The sequence below is a fragment of the Arachis ipaensis genome, chromosome B01 (assembly GCF_000816755.2).
Source record: "Arachis ipaensis cultivar K30076 chromosome B01, Araip1.1, whole genome shotgun sequence".
Taxonomy (NCBI): Eukaryota; Viridiplantae; Streptophyta; class Magnoliopsida; order Fabales; family Fabaceae; genus Arachis; species Arachis ipaensis.
Window position 1 is genome coordinate 23,932,213 of NC_029785.2, and position 4,532 is coordinate 23,936,744.

The window sequence follows — 4,532 nt, forward strand, 5'->3', positions numbered from 1 at the left end:
AGTGATAAAAGAGTGAAATAAAAAATTAAAATATTATTAAATTATATAAATAAAGTAAATTTTAAAAAATTTTGACTAGTTATAGATAAAAAAATCCCAAATTTTTTTCCGTTATTATATCCTGTAGTTTATGGAGGAGGTATGGCTCTAATGTACAATCATTCATCGGTAGATCACTCTACTCTACTACTCTAGTGTGAAACATGATATCATAGATATTTAGTTACAACACTAGAATTCACTAGTATATCACTTGAGCAATTGTTTTCGTCGGGTGTGTCTGTAAGACCCAAAATTTTTGAAAAATTTAATTATGATCAAAGTTCAAATCATATAGTTATCTACAGTTTTAAATTCAGAAATTATTTTATCAAAGATAATTAAGGCAAGTTTCAATTAATTGAATTTGAAATAAATTAAGGTTATTATCTAATTTTATAATTATTGAATTATTTTCTATATTTAAATTATAAAGTTGGTAGTTATGAAATAACAAGAATTTTATATGATTTGGACTAAATAATTAATATTTTAATACTGCTGTTTTAGAAAATAAAGAAATTAAGTATATTATTTCTAATTTTTGGATTTGAACATTTTATTAGAACTAATTTGTAAAATTGATGAACAAATAGTATTTTTATACATTATTATTGTTGGATTAAAATTTATTGCGCGTTGGCCAGGAAGGGTGCTGTCGCTGCCAGCTGGTCGCCGTCGATCCCATCACTTGCGTCATTGCCAGCCGTGCCATCACAGAGAGATATCGAGCAAAAAGGGGGAAACAAGGGAAGGGGCCGTAGAGAAGGGGAGGAGGAGAGGAAGAAGATCGCGCCGGCGTGCTGGGCTCTACCGCCGCCATCGTGTCGTCGCCGTCGACCCTGCGAGTTGCCATCCGCGTCACTGTCGTTGAAGCTCCGCGCTGCTGTCCAACCCGCCGCGCCTCGCCGCCAGTTGCCGTTCGTCTTCATCGGCGCCAGCTAAAGGGGGATTGACGCGCGAAGGAGGAAAGGTCGTGGTCAGCCTCGTCGCATTCGCATTCGGCTTCCGCTGCTTCTGTGTCTCCCAACGGCACCGCTGCACAGGAGCCGGAGGAACTCGTCCCTACTGAGCCGCCGCCGCCACTGCTAGGGTTTGTCGCCAACAAGGGTTGGCCGCTGTTGAGGAGAAGACGCTGCCGCATCTTTCAGTCGTCCCTAATGCCGCCGTGCCGTTGAGAAGAAGGTCGTCTAGTCACACAGAGTAAGAGAGAGAGAAGGCACGGGAGCAGAGGAAAGAGAAGGGAGGCCTGCGCCAGCCACCGCCGCTCCTGCTGCCCAAAACCCCACTGTCGTTGCCGAAAAATTCTGCTGGTAAGGGATTTAATTGAGGTTTCTATCTTTTTGGATTTCGAGAAGGTTTTGATGTTGCGTGGTTATTATAGTTGATCCACCGGAGCTTCTGGCCGCTACCGAAGCTGTTGCCGAGTCGGTTTGGAATCGCAGCTGCTTCATTTTGTTATTTCGGTAAGTAATTATGTTTTGAAAGCCCTGCGTTAGTGTCCCATACGTGTATTAAAGCCTTACGATATTAATGTTCTTAGGATTTAGTAACTGAGGTTGCTTGTTGTGATTTAGAGCTGTTTATGCTGCCGCGAAAATGTGTGGGGCTGTGATTTGAAGCTGACGTTGATTTTGGGTCGAGTCAAAAGGATTTTTGAGAGGCGTTTGGACTATAGTTTCAATTTGTCGAGGTAGGGGCCTTTTCAGAAACCACATTTTGTGAAATAGAATTATTATATATGGATATTGACATGAGAAAATGTATCTTTGAGTGATTGTATAAGTCTTATGTAGTTGTTGGTTGTCTTGGATGAATATGAATGCTTGATTGGCTGGGTTGTTGTTCGGTTTTGTGAAACGGACAGTTTTTGAAATGCTTCTTTAAAGTTAATTTGTAAAAGCTTGAAATCGAGTTTATCCTGTTAAGAATTGATTTGAATTTGATTTGGTGTTCTTGAAATCTGGACACGATGCATCTTTGGAAACAACTTGATTTTGAATTGATTTGGTTTTGAACCCCTTGAAGAGGGTTGCGGAATGATTTGGTTGGGACCCGAAAAAGGTGGCAAAGTTCAAGTTTTAGGGGAGGTGCTGTTGAAATTTCTATAAAATCTGGGACTTTAATTGGAAATGTTATTCGGAAAATATTGAATTTAAGGCCTTTAACTATTTCACTTGGAGAATTGTGAATTTAAGACTTTTATTTTCTTCACTTGAATTATTTATGAAAGTGTTAAAATTATGTTTTAAAAAGAATCTTGGAAAAGAGGATTATGCCTTAGCTTTGTTTCCTAAGAAAATCACTATATTTTGGGGCGCAAGTCATTTGGAAGAGAATTATGTTTTTAAGGCTGTTTAAGGGGTGGAAGGACTTTAGGTTTCCTTGGATTTGACTTAAACACGGTTTATGTTGTTTGAACTTGACTTAAAGGTTTCAATTATAGAAGTTTTAGTGACTTGGAAAGAACTTGGATTTTGATTTACGAATTTCAATTTTCGACATTTTAGGGAAGGTTTAAAGTATTCTTTGAGTTTTGGTTTAGCAAAACTAAAATGATTTCCGAGTCGTTAGAAGCGCTTCAAATTTTAACATATGGGGTGGAAATTGGTTTTAGTGTAGACCAAAGAAAAGTCTTTAAAAATGTGGTTGGAGTAATTGATTACACGGCTTAGCCTGGCTTAGATTCTATTCTTATTACTCAAATCAGGAAGCCAATGTTTTAAATATTTTGAACGAATTTGAGGAAATGAGTTATGTTATTCTCCCCTAAAACCTTGAGACTTTGCTGAGGAACCTTTGTCACCAAATCCTATTTAAAGATGACTGATTTTGAATCTCTCAGAAAAGACTTTTGATTTGGTGTGGTTTTTGAAATGTTGTGGAAAGATGTTGAGGAATGTGATTTTTTTTAAAAAGAGAAATTTACGTTTGAGGAAAAGTGGCTTGTGAGCCTGTAACGATTTGAGAAATGGAGAGTTTAAAGCTAAGGCTGGAAGGAATTGATTTTGATTTCAAAGAAAAGAGATTTGAGAAAAAGTGATTTATGGCTTGAATGATGATTTTATGAATTTGATGATGTTGGATAGTGGAAGTGCTATTATGTTATGAGCCGGAATGGTTGTATATGATAATGAATTACTGCTGATTGTGGAATATTTTATGAGCCGGAATGGCTGTAAATGATAATGAATTATGGCTGATTGTGGAGTATGTTATGAGTCGGATGGCTAGGTATGAATATGAATGATTTTGAGCTGATAAAGTGATTGTTGCACTTCTCATTATCTGAGATACGAGTGTCCCTGTGTGAAAGCAGAGGCTAGCCACCACGTGTTCCAGGTTGAGACTCGATACTCTGCTGACCCTATGTTGTAAGTGTGACCAGACACTGTGAAAGCTCCAGATGAGCTCGGCCCCGTGAATATACACCAGTGAGGGTGTTGGATGTGAATTATGATTATGATTGTGAATAACTCGAGTTGGGGATGCACGACAGAGGGACAGTCCAATGGTTAGCTACCAGGACTTGTCGGGTTGGCTTTATAACCGACAGATGAGACTCATCAGCCACTAGGACAGGCATTCATCATATGCATCTATGTGACATTGTTTGGGTGTGCATATTGTACTTGGTTTGCCTTTGTGATTACTTGTGATTAACTGCTAATTGTTCTACTTGTAGTAACTGTTTGTTTGTGCTTGAAATTTCCTATTTGTGTTTGCGACTGAGACTCTATTGGACTGTGGTGATTGGTTGTTGTTTGGGTTGTCTGGGTCTAGAGCCGTGGTTGATTATGAGGTGGGCCGAAGGCCATGTCTGGTTGATGTTTCTGGTTTGGAAAAGTATGAAAAACTAATTTGGTACAGTATAGATAAACCTTTTGAAAGGCTTTTGAATTTTTAAGAAATGAATAGTTCCTCTTTTGGAAAAGATTTCAGATTTTTCTTTTATAGTAAACCTTTGCTTTTGAAAAGATGCATAAGGCGGTTATTAATCACTGTAACAATCTTATCTCGCGTATCCCATTATAGTAATTCTGCAACCCTATAGTGAGAACCCTTTCGAGGATGATGTTCTCACTCCCCTACAGGTCTTTTCTTTTTCAGGTTACGGACGATGAAGTTCGGAAGAGTTTATTTCTTTTCTGGTAGACGATATTTTTGTATTGTTTTAGTATTTATGTTTCCCTCGCCTTTAGTTTTGCAAGTCTTGTAAAAGGGATAGGATTGTGATATGAGATGTTTGTAAATTAATATGTATGTATATATATATATTTCCTGTGAGTATTGTAATTTATACTGTAAGTATGAATGTATGTTTTTGAAATATTCTATTTAAGTTTTAAACAGGCTAATATTTTAGTATTAAATATTATAAGAGTCGTCGGAATACCCGAGCTATCAGAGTGGCGCAGCCGGAAGTGTAACATTATGATAGTTAGGGTGTTACATTATGGTATCAGAGCAGTCTTTCCTGTAGAGCTTGAGGG

At 37.8% G+C, this 4,532-nt stretch overlaps 1 long non-coding RNA gene across 1 annotated transcript; it reads left to right on the forward strand.

Annotated features, from left to right (window-relative positions):
- On the forward strand, nt 1,617-4,140 carry LOC110270303. The gene is made up of 2 exons (XR_002359699.1): nt 1,617-1,732; nt 3,359-4,140. It is a non-coding gene; the product is annotated as an uncharacterized LOC110270303 (long non-coding RNA).